Raw genomic sequence first — 15,036 nt, 5'->3', positions numbered from 1 at the left:
AGGACAGGTTGGTGGAGGACCTTTGTCTCACGGATGTTTAGTGTAAGGCCCGAGCTCTCGTACGCCTCAGTAAATACATTGACTATATCCTGGAGTTCAGCCTCTGAATGTGCGCAGACTCAGGTGTCGTCCGCGTACTGTAGCTCGACGACAGAGGTTGTGGTGGTCTTGGTGATCATCGATTCCATTCATGCCGCTTCAAAGGATACGTTTGCAAGGGCTGTGTAACAATGGGATACCTCCAACGTATGTGCAGGCGAGCTGCAAACCCTGCTAATCCTGCAAACCATCATGTTGCAGAGGAGGACAGATCCACGGCGGAACACGATGAACCAGAGCCTCAGACCGAGGAGGCAGAGGCTCCAAATCTTTCTCTGCCCTCCCCATCTACACAACCTGTTCTACATTTTTATCTTGTTTTCCCCATCTCTCACTCATTCCCCTCTCTCACCCTCTGCCTTCTCCCCTTTCTCCTCCCTCTCTCTCTCCCCTTCCCGCTCTTACACACTCGTTACCCTCTCTCTCGCTCCTTCCCCCCTCTCTCTCACTCCTTCACTTTTCTCTCTCCCTTTCCTCTCTCCTCTTCTCGTCTCTCTTACACACTCTCTTCCCTTCCAAATCCCTCTCTCCCTTCCCCATCACGACCCGTTCTACATCTTTTCACCCCTCTCTCCCTTTCCCACTATCTCGTTTTCCCCGTCTCTCAATCATTCCCCTCTCCCTCCTTCCCCTTCCCTCACCTCACCCTCTCTCCTTTCCCCTCGCTCCCCTTCCCTCACTCACACCTTCCCCACTCGCTCCCCCTTCCACTCTCTCTCTCTCCCCATCCCCTCCCTCTATCTCCCCTTTCCCTCCCTCTATTTCCCCTTTCCCTCTCTCTTCCTCCCTCTCTCTCCCCTTCCCCACTCTCTCCCCTTCTCCTCCCTCTCTTTCCCTCCCCTCTCTCTCCCCTTTCCCTCTCTCTTCCTCCCTCTCTCACTCCTTCCCCACTCTTTCCCCTTCCCCCTCTCTCTCACTCCTTCCCAACTCTCTCCCCTTCCTCCTCTCTCTCACTCCTTCTGTTATGTATGTAAACCTGTAATTACCATGTCTAACCACCAGAGGGCTTATCCCCCGGAGTCCAAAGGGAGCCCACAATCCGTTGGGAGCACCTGTATATAAGGAGGCCACACAGGCTGGAGAGGCACTCTGAGATCTGCACTAAAGGACTACGGTCACACTTACTTTGAGCTTGCAGCATCTAGTCTGACACTTTTTTCAAGACATAACAACAGGCGACGAGGTACAGATGACGAACCCCAATGCAACAATGCGGAGAACTGTGAGCATCCTGGAGAAATTTTCGAAGGGAGTAGTTTGGGAAACCTTCGTGGAACGACTTGAGGAATATTTTGTGGCCAACGAGCTGGAAGAAGAAACGAACACTGCCAAACCAAGGGCGATCCTCCTCACCGTTTGTGGGCCATCAACATGTGGCCTCATGAAAATCCTGCTCGCTCCAACGAAACCCACAGACAAGTCGTACGATGCATTGTGCACACTGGTCCGGGAGCATCTAAATACAAAGGAAAGCGTTCTGATGGCGAGGTATCGGCTCTACACGTACAAGAGGTCTGAAGGCCAGGAAGTGGCGAGCTATGTCACTGAGCTAAGGCGCCTTTGCAGGACATTGCGAATTTGAAGGACACTTGGACCATATGCTCAGGGACTTCTTTGTACTTGGCATTGGCCATGAAGTAATAATTCGCAAACTTTTGACTGTAGAGACCCCAACCTTGAGTAAAGCCATAGCGATAGCCTAGGTGTTTATTGCCACCAGTGACAATACTAAGCAAATCTCTCAGCACACAAGTGCTGCTACAAGTACTGTGAACAAAGTAACATAGTTTTCGAATCGAAATGTACATGGCAGGACTTACACGCCTGTAGCTGCACATCCGCAGATGTCTCAGAGTCCGCCATCAAGGGTGGTGAATACAAGGCCATTAACACCTTGTTGGCGCTGCGGGGGTGATCATCGATTCCATTCATGCCGCTTCAAAGGGTACGTTTGCAAGGGCTGTGGAACAATGGGACACCTCCAACGTATGTGCAGGTGAGCTGCAAACCCTGCTAATCCTGCAAACCACCTTGTTGCAGAGCAGAACAGATCCACGGCGGAACACGATGAACCAGAGCCTCAGACTGAGGAGGCAGAGGTATATGGGGTGCACACATTTACCACAAAGTGTCCCCCGATAATGCTGAAGGTTGAATTAAATGGGCTCCCGGTGTCCATGGAGCTGGACACGGGCGCGAGCCAGTCCATAATGAGCAAAAAGACTTTCGATAAGTTGTGGTGCAACAAGGCTTCAAGGCCAGTCCTGACTCCCATTCGAACCAAACTTAGAACGTACACAAAGGAACTGATTCCCGTAATCGGCAGTGCTACCGGAAAGATCTCCTACGATGGAGCGGTGCATGATTTACCACTGTGGGTGGTACCGGGCGATGGCCCCACGCTGTTCGGCAGGAGCTGGCTGGGAAAGATACGCCCATCGACGACACCTCATGTGCCCAGGTCCTAAGCAAGTTCCCCTCGCTGTTCGAACCAGGCGTCGGGAAGTTCCAAGGAGCAAAAGTGCAGATCCATTTAATTCCGGGGGCGCGACCCATCCATCACAAGGTGAGAGCGGTACCTTACATGGTGAGAGAGAGGGTGGACATTGAGCTGGACAGGCTGCAACGAGAGGACATCATTTCGCCGATCGAATTCAATGAGTGGGCCAGTCTGATCGTTCCAATCCTCAAGGGAGACGGCACCGTCAGAATCTGTGGTGATTACAAAGTAACGATCAAACGTTTCTCCCTGCAGGATCAATACCCGCTACCAAAGGCTGATGACCTATTTGTCACGCTGGCCGGGGGTGAAAACATTCACGAAGCCGGACTTGACCTCGGCCTACATGACGCAGGAGCTGGTGGAATCTTCGAAAGGCCTCACCTGCCTCAACACGCACAAAGGTCTTTTCGTTTACGACAGATGCCCGTTTGGGATTCGATCAGCCACGGCGATATTCCAGAGGAACACGGAAAGCTTGCTGAAGTGGGTCCCGTGCACCGTGGTCTTCCAGGATACATCTTGGTTACAGATCGGGACACCGTCGAGCATTTGCAGAACGTGGAGGAGCTCCTTAGTCAGCTTAATCGTGTGGGGCTCAGGCTGAAATGCTCGCAGTGCGTTTTCCTAGCGCCTGAAGTGGAGTTCCCGGGGAGAAGAATCGCGGCGGACGGCATCAGGCCCACCGATTCGAAGACGGGGGCAATCGAGAAGGCACCGAGACCACGGAACGTGACGGAGCTGCGGTCGTTTCTAGGACTCCTGAACTATGTTGGTAACTTCTTACCGGGTCTTGTCACATTGTTAGAACCCCTGCACCCTCCACTGCGTAAGGGAGATGAATGGGTCTGGGGTAAAAGCTAAGAAAATGCCTTTGAGAAAGCTAGGAAGCTGTCATGTTCAAACAAATTGCTTGTGTTGTACGATCCATGTAAACGTTTGGTACGAGCATGTGATGCGTCGTCGTACGGGGTCGGGTGTGTATTGTAACAAGCTAATGAATCTGGGAAATTGCAACCGGCTGCTTATGCAACCAGAAGTCTGTCTAAGGCCGAGAGGACCTACAGTATGATCGAGAGAGAAGCGTTAGTGTGTGTTTACGGGGTAAAGAAAATGCATCAATATCTGTTCGGGCTCAAATTCGAATTGGAAATCGACCATAAGTCGCTTATATCTCTCCTTTCTGAAAATTAGGGGATAAATACGACTGCATCGGCCCGCATCCAGAGATGTGCGCTCACGTTGTCCACATACAACGACACCATCCGCCACAGGCCAGGCACAGAAAACTGTGCCGATGCTCTCAGTAGGCTAACATTGCCCACCACCGGGGTGGAGATGACACAGCCCGCAGATTTAGTTATGGTAATGGAAGCATTCCCTTTCCGACAGATTCTCCCTCTCTCTCACTCCTTTAGGAGCAGGCCATTGGGAAAAGCATGATTCGGTCAGGCAGAGTCAGCATGGATTGATGAAGGGGAAGTCATGTTTGACTAATTTATTGGAATTCTTTGAGGATGCAACAAACAGGATGGATAAATGGGGACTCAGTTTTCAAGTGGCAGCAAGTTCTCCTCCATTCCCAGGGACTGCCGATGATGATGATGTTAGAGACAGACAGAGAGTCAGGTCGAGAGATTGAGTGAGAAGGGAATAAGGCAGAAACCCATTTTGGCCCACTGTACCCACACCCACCGACCAAGCCCAATCCCACTTTCTATCTGTATATCTGCAGGTTACAGCACTTCAAGTACAATCTAAATGCGGTAATCTTTTAATGTGGACAAGACAGTGTTTGTTGTTCCAGAGTCAGTCTGGGAACTGTTTAATATTTATAATTACATCCCTTGTTAATTGACACTGTATTTAAATACTGAGCTAATTTTGAGTAGGCCCCAGTGAGATTTGAACCCACAACCCCTGGTTTTTACTAGACCAGTGCTCTAACCCCTGAGCTATGGAACCACCTGCCCTGGGCTGTGGGTCATTCCCCAGTTAGTGCTGTGTGTTTGAAGAATGAGGAGGGGTCAGTGAAACGCTCAGATTGTGTCTCATCCCCCAGACTCCTGCCTCCGTCTCTTCAATATTCACCTCTCAACATCGATATATCGGGTCTTTCACGTAGTAAAACATCCCAAGGCAACTCAGTCACACTCTGTCCCAATCTCTCTGTCTCTCTGTCTCTCTGTCTCTCAGTCTCTCTCTGTGTATCATTCTCAGTCTCTCTCTCTCTGTCTCTCTGTCTCTCTATCTCTCACTCTCTCTCTGTCTCTCTCACAATCTCACTCATTCTCTCTCTCTGTCTCTCTATCACTTTTTCTCTGTCGCTCACTGTCTCTCGAGCCGGAAGGGGTTAGAGAGTGGGAAGGGGAAAATCAGAAGGGAAAGGAGAGAGAGAGAGAGAGAGAGACAGAGAGATTGAGCCAGAGTGTGACTGAGTTGCCTTGAGATGTTTTACTACGTGAAAGACCCGATATATCGATGTTGAGAGGTGAATATTGAAGAGACGGAGGCAGGAGTCTGGGGGATGAGACACAATCTGAGCGTTTCACTGACCCCTCCTCATTCTTCAAACACACAGCACTAACTGGGGAATGACCCACAGCCCAGGGCAGGTGGTTCCATAGCTCAGGGGTTAGAGCATTGGTCTAGTAAATCAGGGGTCGTGGGTTCAAATCTCACTGGGGCCTACTCAAAATTAGCTCAGTATTTAAATTCACTGTCAATTAACAAGGGGTTTAATTATAAATATTAAACAGTTCTGAGACCAACCCTGGAACAACAGACTCCTGTCTCTCTCTTCCCCATCACGACCTGTTCTACATCTTTTTCCCACGATCTCGCTTTCCCAGCTCTCACTCATTCCCCTCTCCCCCCTCCATTGCCTCACCCTCTCTCTCAGCTATCCACTCTCTCATTCTGTCTCTTTCGCAGACCCAGTCTCTCCACCCTCTCTCCCCTTCCCCTCGCCTTTTCACTCTCCACTTCCCTCCCTCCCCTCCTTCCTCTCTCGCTCTCTTTTCCCTTTCTTTTCAGAATCCCCGTTCTCCCTCTCTCTCCCCTTCCTTTCTCTCTCCCTTGCCTCCTCCCTTTCTTGCCTTCCCATCTCTCTCCCCTTCCCCCCTCTCCCCTTCCATCTCTTACTCTCCCCTTCCCCCTCTCCCTCACTCCTTCCATTCTCTCTTTTCCCTTCCCCTCCCTTTCCTGCTCCTTCCCCTTGTCTTTTCACACAGCAGGTGGCTCCATAGCTCAGGGGGTAGAGCACTGGTCTAGTAAACCAGGGGTCGTGGGTTCAAATCTCACTGGGACCTACTCAAAATTAGTTCAGTATTTAAGTTCGCAAGGGCTTTAATTGTAAATATGGGTCAAATACTTTATTAAGATGGAGAGTGACAGAGTTAATTCAGAGATGAGGGCTTTGAATTTCAAGAAAGGGCACTTTGATGGTGTGAGATGTGAATAAAGTGGTCAGTGATCCTTAAAGGGTTGATGTTGGATTGACAATGGTAAACATTTAAAGATCACATGGATGAACTCCAACAATTGTACATCCCTGTCTGGAGTAAAAATAAAACGGGGAACGTGGCTCCAACCTTGGCTAACAAGGGAAGGATAGTGTTAAATCCAAGGAAGAGGCATATAAATTGGCCAGAAAAAGCAGCAAACCTGAGGACTGGGAGAATTTTGTAATACAGCAGAGGAGGACAAAGGGTTTAACCAGGAGGGGGAAAATAGAGTATGAGAGGAAGCTTGCAGGCAACAAAAGAACTGACTGCAAAAGCATCTAAAAAGATTAGTGACGACAAACATCGATACCTTGCAGTCAGATTCAGGTGAATTTATAATGGGCAACAAAGAAATGGCGGACCAGTTAAACAAATACTTTGGTTCTGTCTTCACGAAGGAAGACACAAATAAGTTTCCGGAAGTACAAGGGGACCGAGGGTCTAGTGAGAAGGGGGAACTGAAGGATATCCTTATTAGGTGGGAACTTGTGTTCGGCAAATTGATGGGATTGAAGGCTGATAAATCCTCGGGGCCTGATAGCCTGCATCCCAGAGTACTTAAGGAAGTGGCCCTCAAAATAGTGGATGCATTGGTGATCATTTTCCAACAGTCTATCGACTCTGGATCAGTTCCTATGGACTGGAGGGTAACTAATGTTATGCCGCTGTTTAAAAAAGTAGGGAGAGAGAAAACAGGTAATTATAGACCGGTTAGCCTGACATCAGTAGTGGGGAAAATGATGGAATCAATTATTAAACATGAAATAGCAGCACATTTGGAAAGCAGTGACAGGATCGGTCCAAGTCAGCATGGATTTATGAAAGGGAAATCATGCTAGACAAATCTTCAAGAATTTTTTGAGGATGTAACTAGTAGAGTGGACAAGGGAGAACCAGTGGATGTGGTGTATTTGGACTTTCAAAAGGCTTTTGACAAGGTCCCACACAAGAGATTGGTGTGCAAAATTAAAGCAGATGGTATTGGGAGTAATGTACTGACGTGGATAGAGAACTGGTTGGCAGACAGGAAGCAGAGAGTTCGGGATAAACGGGTCATTTTCAGAATGGCAGGCAGTGACTAGTGGGGTGCCGCAGGGCTCAGTGCTGGGACCCCAGCTATTTACAATATACATTAATGATTTGGATGGAGGAATTGAGTGTAATATCTCCAAGTTTGCAGATGACACTAAACTGGGTGGCGGTGTGAGCTGTGAGGAGGACACTAAAAGTGTGCAGGGTGACTTGGACAGGTTAGGTGAGTGGGCAAATGCATGGCAGATGCAGTATAATGTGGATAAATGTGAGTTTATCCACTTTGGGGGCAAAAACACAAAGGCAGAATATTATCTGAATGGCGACAGATTAGGAAAAGGGGAGGTGCAACGAGACCTGGGTGTCATGGTACATCAGTCATTGAAAGTTGGCATGCAGGTACAGCAGGCAGTGAAGAAGGCAAATGGCATGTTGGCCTTCATAGCGAGGGGATTTGAGTATAGGAGCAGGGAGGTCTTACTGCAGTTGTACAGGGCCTTGGTGAGGCCTCACCTGGAATATTGTGTTCAGTTTTGGTCTCCTAATCTGAGGAAGGACATTCTTGCTATTGAGGGAGTGCAGCGAAGGTTCACCAGACTGATTCGCGGGATGGCAGAACTGACATATGAGGAGAGACTGGATCGACTGGGCTTATATTCACTGGAATTTAGAAGGATGAGAGGGGATCTCATAGAAACATATAAAATTCTAACGGCACTGGACAGGTTAGATGCAGGAAGAATGTTCCCGATGTTCGGGAAGTCCAGAACCAGGGGACATAGTCGAAGGATAAGGCGTAAGCCATTTAGGACTGAGATGAGGAGAAACTTCTTCACTCAGAGAGTTGTTAACCTGTGGAATTCCCTGCCGCAGAGAGTTGTTGATTCCAGTTCATTGGATATATTCAAGAGGGAGTTAGATATGGCCCTTACGGCTAAAGGGATCAAGGGGTATGGAGAGAAAGCAGGAATGGGGTACTGAGGGAATGATCAGTCATGATCTTATTGAATGGTGGTGCAGGCTCGAAGGGCCGAATGGCCTACTCCTGCACCTATTTTCTATGTTTCTATATTCCTATGTAAGACAGAACCAAAGTATTTGTTCAGTTGAACTGCCATTTCTTTGTTCCCCATTACAAATTCACCTGATTCTGACTGCAAGGGACCTACATTTGTCTTCACTAATCGTTTTCTCTTCACATATCTATAGAAGCTTTTGCAGTCAGTTTTTATGTTCCCTGCAAGCTTACTCTGATACTTTACTTACCCCGTCCTAATTAAACCCTTAGTCCTCCTCTGCTGAATTCTAAACAACAGACTCCCCTCACACCCTTCCCCCTCTCCTCTTCTCGTCTCTCTGACACTCTCAATCCCCTTCCAAATCTCTCTCTCCCTTCTCCATCATGACCCGTTCTACATTTTTTTACCCCCTCTGCCTTTCCCGCTATCTCGCTTTCCCCATCTGTCATTCATTCCCTTCTCCCCCCTTCCCCCTCCCTCACCTCACCCTCTCTCCTTCCCCCTCTCTCTCTTCCCCCTCTCTCCTTTCATTCTCTCCCCACTCCTTCCTCTCTCTCCTTCCTCCTCTATCTTCCCTCTCTCTCTCCGCTCCCTCTCTCTCTTTCCCTGCCTGCTCTTTCCCCGACCCAGTCTCTCCCCACTCTCTCCCCTTTCACTCTCCTCTCTCTTTTCCCTTTCTTTTCCCTTTCTTTTCAGATTCTCCCCTTCTCCCTCTCTCTCCCCTTCCTTTCTCTTTCACCTGACTCCCCTCTTTCTCCCCTCCACCTCTCTCTCACTCCTTCCACTCTCTCCCCTTCCCCCTCTATCTCACTCCTTCCACTCTCTCTTTTCCCTTCCCCTCTCTTTTCTGCTCCTTCCCCTGTTTTTCCCAAAGCAGTTGGCTCCATAGCTCAGGGGTTAGAGCACTGATCTTGAAAACCAGGGGTTCTGAATTCAAATCTCACTGGGGCCGACTCAAAATCAGTTCAATATTTAAATTCAATGTCAATTAATAAGTGTTTTAAACATAAATATTAAACAGCTCCGAGACCGACCCTGGAGCAATCGTCTCCTCTTGTCTCCAGTAATCTCTCTCTCCCTTCCCATTCTACATCTTTTTCCTGCTGTATAACGTTCCCCGTCTTTCACACACTCCACTCTCCCCCGCTCACCCTCTCTCCTTCCCCCTGTCTCTCCCCTTCCCCTCTCTCCCCCCATCCTTTCACTCTCTCTCTCTCCGTCCCCCCTCTCTATCCCCTCGCCCCTGTATCTCTCTCCCCATTCCCCGCTCTCTTACCCCTTCCCTTCTCTTTCCCACTCCTCCTCTCTCGCTCTCCCATTCCCCTCCCACATTCACCTTCCTGCCTCTCTCTCGCTCTCCACTTCCCCTCTCTCCCCTTCTCTCTCACTTTCATTCACCCCCTACTCCTTCCCTCTCTCTCCCCTCCCACTCATTCCCCGACCACCCTCTCTCCCCTTCCCCCTCTGCCTTTTCACTCTCTCTTTCCCTCTCCCCTCCCCTCTCTCTCCTCCCCGACCTCCTCCATCTCTCTCTCTTCCCTTTCTTTTCACATTCTCCCCTTCTCCCTCTCTTTCCCGTTCCCATCTCTCCTCTCCCCTTCTCTCTCTCCCCTTCCCTTCTCTCTCTTCCTCCATGTCTCCCCTTCCCCCTCCCTCTCATTCCTTCTACCTCTCTCTCACTCCTTTCACTCTCTCTCTCTCCGCTTCCCCCTCTCTCTACCCTTCAACTCTCACTCCTTCCCCCTCTTTTTCCCTTTCCCCCTCTTTCCCCTGCCACACCGTTCCCTTCCCCCCTTCTCTCTCCCCTTCCCACTCTCTTCCTCTCTGTCTCCATTCCCTCTCTGTCCCCATCCCTCTCTCACTCCTCCCCTCTCTTCCCCTCCCCCTCTTTCCCCTCTCCCCTCTCTCCCTCCCTTCCACACTCTCTCTCTCCCCTTCTGCTCCCTCTCTCTCCCCTTCCCTCCCTCCCTCTCTCTCTCCCCTCCCTCTCTCTCTCCCCTTCCCCCTCTCTCTCACTCCTTCCCCCTCTCTCTTTTCCCTTCCCCTCTCTTTCCTGCTCCTTCCCCTGTCTTTCCTAGAGCAGGTGGCTCCAGAGCTCAGGGGTTAGAGCACTGATCTAGGAAACCAGGTGGTCGTGGGTTTGAATCTCATTGGGGCCTACTCAAAATTAGTTCAGTATTTAAATTTATTGTCAATTAACAAGTGTTCTAATTTTAAATATTAAACAGCTCCGAGACTGACCCTGGAATAATAGGCTCCCCTCTCCCCCTCCAAATCTCTCTCTGTCTTCCCCATCATGACCCGTTCTACATCTTTTTCCCCTCTCTTCCCCCTTCCCCCTCCATCGCCACATCCTCTCTCTCCCCTCGCCCTACGCACTCTCACCCCCCTCTCTCCCCTTCACCCTCTCTCTCTCTCTCCGTCCTCTCTCTGTTTCCCCTTCCCCTCTCTCACTCCTTCCACTCTCTCTTTCCCCTTCCCCTCTGTTTCCAACTCTTTCCCCGCTCTGGCTCTCCCCTCCCCCTCTTTCCGCTCTCTCCACTTCCCTCTCTAATGACATTCTCTCACTCCTTCCCCTCTCTCTCCTTCCTCCTCTATCTTCCCTCTCTCTCCTCTCCCCCTCTCACTCCCCCTCTTTCCGCTCTCTCCACTTCCCTCTCTAATGACATTCTCTCACTCCTTCCCCTCTCTCTCCTTCCTCCTCTATCTTCCCTCTCTCTCCCCTTCCCCTCTCTGCCCTTCCCCCCCGAGAGACCCACAGAGAGAAAGTGAGAGTGTGTGAGAGAGACGGAGAGAGTGAGAACGAGAGAGAGACAGAGACTGAGAGAAAGAGAGATTGAGGCAGAGTGTGACTGAGTTGCCTTGGGATGTTTTACTACGTGAAAGGCCCGATATTCGTTGGAATTCAGAAGAATGAGAGGTGATCTTATCGAAATGTTTCAGATTATGAGGGGGCTTGACAAGGTGGATGCAGAGAGGATGTTTCCACTGATGGGGGAGACTAGAACTAGGGGACATGGTCTTAGTATAAGGGGCCTCCCATTTAAAACTGAGATGAGGAGAAATTTCTTCTCTCAGAGGGTTGTAAATCTGTGGAATTCGCTGCCTCAGAGAGCTGTGGAAGCCGGGACATTGAATATATTTAAGACAGAGATAGACAGTTCCTTAACCGATAAGGGGATAAGGGGGCGGGCAGGGAAGTGGAGCTGAGTCCATGATCGTTTCAGCCATGATCGTATTAAATGGCGGAGCAGACTCGAGGGGCCGTATGGCCTACTCCTGCTCCTATTTCTTATGTTGCCCTCTCTCTCCCCTTCCCCTCCCTCTCTTTTTCCTTCCCCCCTCTCTCTCACTACACTTCTGCTCTCTCCCCTTCCCCACTCCTTCTCACTCCTTCCCCTCTCTCTTCCCCTCGCTCTCTTTCCCACTCCTTCCCATCTCTCTCACCCGCTTCCCCTCTCTCTTCCACCCTCTCTCCCCTTCCCCTTATTTCTCTCTCCCCTTGCAGTCTCTCTCTCCCTTCCCCTTCACGGCCTGTTCTTAATCTTGTTACCCCTCTCTCACTTTCCTGCTATCTCACTTTCCCCGTCTCTCACTCATTCCCCTCTTCCCCCTTCACCCTCCCTCGCCCCACCTTCTTCCCTTCCCTCCTCTCACTCCTTCCCCCTCTCTCACTCCTTCCCCCTCTCTCTCCTCCCTCTCCCCCTCTGCCCCCTTCACCTCTGCCATTTCACTCTCCCTCCCCTCTCTTTCCTCCCCTCCCTCCTCTCTCTCTTCCCTTTCTTTTCAGATTCTCCCCTTCTCCCTCTCTCTCCCCTTCCTTTCTCTCTCCCTACCTCCTCCTTCTCTCCTCATCCTCTCTCTCCCCTTCCCCTCTCTCTCACACCTTCCCCCTCTTTCTCACTCCTTCCACCTCTCTCTCACTCATTCCCTCTCTCTCCCCTTCCCTCTCACTTTCCCCTTCCCCTCTCTCTCTCTCCCCTTCCCTCTCTCTATCCCCTTCCCCTCTCTCTCACTCCTTCCATTCTCTCTTTTCCCTTCCCCTCTCTTTCCTGCTCCTTCCCCCTGTCATTCCCAGAGCAGCTGGCTCCATAGGTCAGGGGTTAGAGCACTGGTCTTGTAAACCAGGGGTTGTGAGTTCACATCTCACTGGGGTTTACTCAAGGTTTAAATTCACCGTCAATTTACAAGGGCTTTAATTATAAATATTACCAGCTCTGTGACCGACCCTGGAACAACAGGCTCTTGTCTCCCTTGCACTCTCTCTTCCCCTTCCAAATCTCTCTCTGCCACCCCCATCACTGTTATGTTCAGAATAAATCCACGGGACCGTATCGTAAGCTGACTCACTGGGGCCTACTCAAAATTAGATCAGTATTTAAATTCACCGTCAATTAATAAGGGGTTTAGTTATAAATATTAAACATCTTTGAGACTGATCCTGAAACTGCTCTTGTATTCACTGGAGTTCAGAAGAATGAGAGGGGACCTCATAGAAACGTTTAAAATTCTGACGGGTTTAGACAGGTTAGATGCAGGAAGAATGTTCCCGATGTTGGGGAAGTCCAGAACCAGGGGACACAGTCTAAGGATAAGGGGGAAGCCATTTAGGACCGAGATGAGGAGGAATTTCTTCACCCAGAGAGTGGTGAACCTGTGGAATTCTCTACCACAGAAAGTTGTTGAGGCCAATTCACTAAATATATTCAAAAAGGAGTTAGATGTAGTCCTTACTACTCGGGGAATCAAGGGGTATGGTGAGAAAGCAGGAATGGGGTACTGAAGTTGCATGTTCAGCCATGAACTCATTGAATGGCGGTGCAGGCTCGAAGGGCCGAATGGCCTGCTCCTGCACCTATTTTCTATGTTTCTATGAAACTATTGTGACCTTGGTCTCTTTATTGAGACCCCAGAGTGGGGAAGCAGCATGGTGGATCACCTTATGTACCTGCTTGTCCCAGGGTGCACAAGTGACCCTTAGGCCTCCCACAGGTGTGCCCCCTAGTGGCAAGTCTTACATATTGGTGAGGTTTAGGTGCATACATAACATCACTCCCCCCCCCGCCACCTCCAAAGGCTTATGTACCAGTTATTTGCAAGTTGAGGCGATATGACGCCCTGTGTCCCCGGGTCGATCACCTGATTTGAATTCCTGGCCTGGGTGAGTTGGTCGGAACGTTGCTGCCCGGCCGAGTGCCTGGTGTGATGGGACAGACGTGGCCAGGTCCTTTCACAATGGTGGCCTGCTTATCGATAGTTTGCAGTCTGGTCTGGTCCAAACGCTTTCTGCGTTTGCTCAGTACATGGTTTCACAACCAAACACTCCATTTTCATCACACACACACACACACTCCATTCCCCTCTTTGTCTCACACAGTGCTCTCGGCCCCATCTGGGGGCCCTGAATATTGTCCACGTCACTTATTCTGATGTGGTGTGGAGGGGGGCCGTACGATCGTGGTGCATTCTCTGCTGATAGCAGACGGAAGGCTCGGTCCTGAGCGACTCTGTCCGGTGACTGCGTAGCAACCCGGGACAGCCGGGGTCTGTAGGGAGTCTACCGCGACACGTGTGGTGCTCGGCTTGGTGATCTGGGCTGCCCGCTGCGGACTATTGTCGCTGACCCTAAGGCCTGGAGAGCCCAGGATGGGCCGATACGGCCCTGAGACTTTCAGTGGTAGCGGGAGGCCGTGTGGTCCCCCGTGGATCCTGGGACGTAGTACGGAGGTTCCCGCACCACCGACTGTGTGTAGCCTCCCTGCCTTTCTTTGTAACACGTTGCAGGGTTTGTCCCACGGGGGGGGGCAATCTGATGGGATGAGCATTACATCTTTGCGACGGATAAGCTGCAACACTCCCGTCTGGCGGTTCGCCGTGAGCAGGCGGTAATGTGATAACACATCACTTGCTACAAGTACTTTGTCAGATACATATACGACCGGTTGTTGTTTGCCCACTACTTTGGCTTGTTTTAACGTACCCCCGACCCCATATGATAGTACACCATTGGCCGCGAAAGAACGCTCACATGGGTTCCACAGTGCAAACAACTTATTGGAACATAGTGGGTTCCCGGCCTTCTCAGCGGCCCCCCCACTTTACCTTTGCCCCAAACCCAGTGGCCTTCCTCGCTGGCCAACACATGCCTCTGTTCCGTTGCGGCCACATCCCGTGGTCTGGACGTTTCTCTCGACCCGTGGTCTGGACGCTTCTCTCGACTGCCGCCATCTTCCTCCCCAGGGATTCCCGCCTCTGGCGTCGGGAAGACACATTCGGATGGTTTCGGCCGGAGCCCCGCTCCGCTTGGTCGACCTGGAGCCTCTTCCGTCGCCGCCAAGAGGTCGTCGGCTTCGGGTGCTGGGTACCTCCCGTCTGTAACCGCTGCTCGGTTGGTCTTCGCCTCCTGGTGGTCGCGACGAGCGGCCTGTGCCTCGGGGGTCTGCAAATGGATCTGCACTTCGGCGCCTGGTTCAGCTGAAGGTGGGGGGCTTGCTCAGCCTTTGAGCAAGGGGAGAGGTTGTTCGCCGGAGAAGGTACGCAGAGGTCTTCCCAGTTCCATCGAATCTTCCCCATCCACCTTCTACCAAGCAGCATTGGCCCATCACCTGAAACAATCCACAGAGGTAAATCGCGCACCGCTCCCTCATGGGATACCCTTATGCCCGCACTACCAATAACTGGTCTCAGTTCCTTGGTGTAGGTGCCCAGCTTTGCCTGAATCGGGATCAGCTTGGGTCATTGTGCTCTGTCGCCCCCCCCCACAGCCTCTCGAATGCCTTCTGGCTCATTATTGATTGACTCGCCCCCGTGTCTAGTTCCATGGAGACTGGAGTGCCGTTAGGTCCAACTTTTCACATTATCGGAGGGCTTTTGGTGGTGA

At 50.9% G+C, this 15,036-nt stretch overlaps 3 non-coding genes across 3 annotated transcripts; 2 read left to right on the top strand and 1 right to left on the bottom strand.

Moving 5' to 3' along the window:
* Window positions 1–4,489: 4,489 nt before the first annotated feature.
* Window positions 4,490–4,564, bottom strand: trnat-agu (transfer RNA threonine (anticodon AGU)). Its single transcript has one exon. It is a non-coding gene; the product is annotated as a tRNA-Thr (tRNA).
* A 652-nt stretch (window positions 4,565–5,216) lies between these two features.
* Window positions 5,217–5,289, top strand: trnat-agu (transfer RNA threonine (anticodon AGU)). Its single transcript has one exon. It is a non-coding gene; the product is annotated as a tRNA-Thr (tRNA).
* A 548-nt stretch (window positions 5,290–5,837) lies between these two features.
* Window positions 5,838–5,910, top strand: trnat-agu (transfer RNA threonine (anticodon AGU)). The gene has a single exon. It is a non-coding gene; the product is annotated as a tRNA-Thr (tRNA).
* Window positions 5,911–15,036: the final 9,126 nt, after the last annotated feature.

This window comes from Pristiophorus japonicus, unplaced genomic scaffold (genome assembly GCF_044704955.1).
Source record: "Pristiophorus japonicus isolate sPriJap1 unplaced genomic scaffold, sPriJap1.hap1 HAP1_SCAFFOLD_288, whole genome shotgun sequence".
Lineage (NCBI taxonomy): Eukaryota > Metazoa > Chordata > Chondrichthyes > Pristiophoridae > Pristiophorus > Pristiophorus japonicus.
This window is presented reverse-complemented; position numbering and strand designations above follow the sequence as displayed.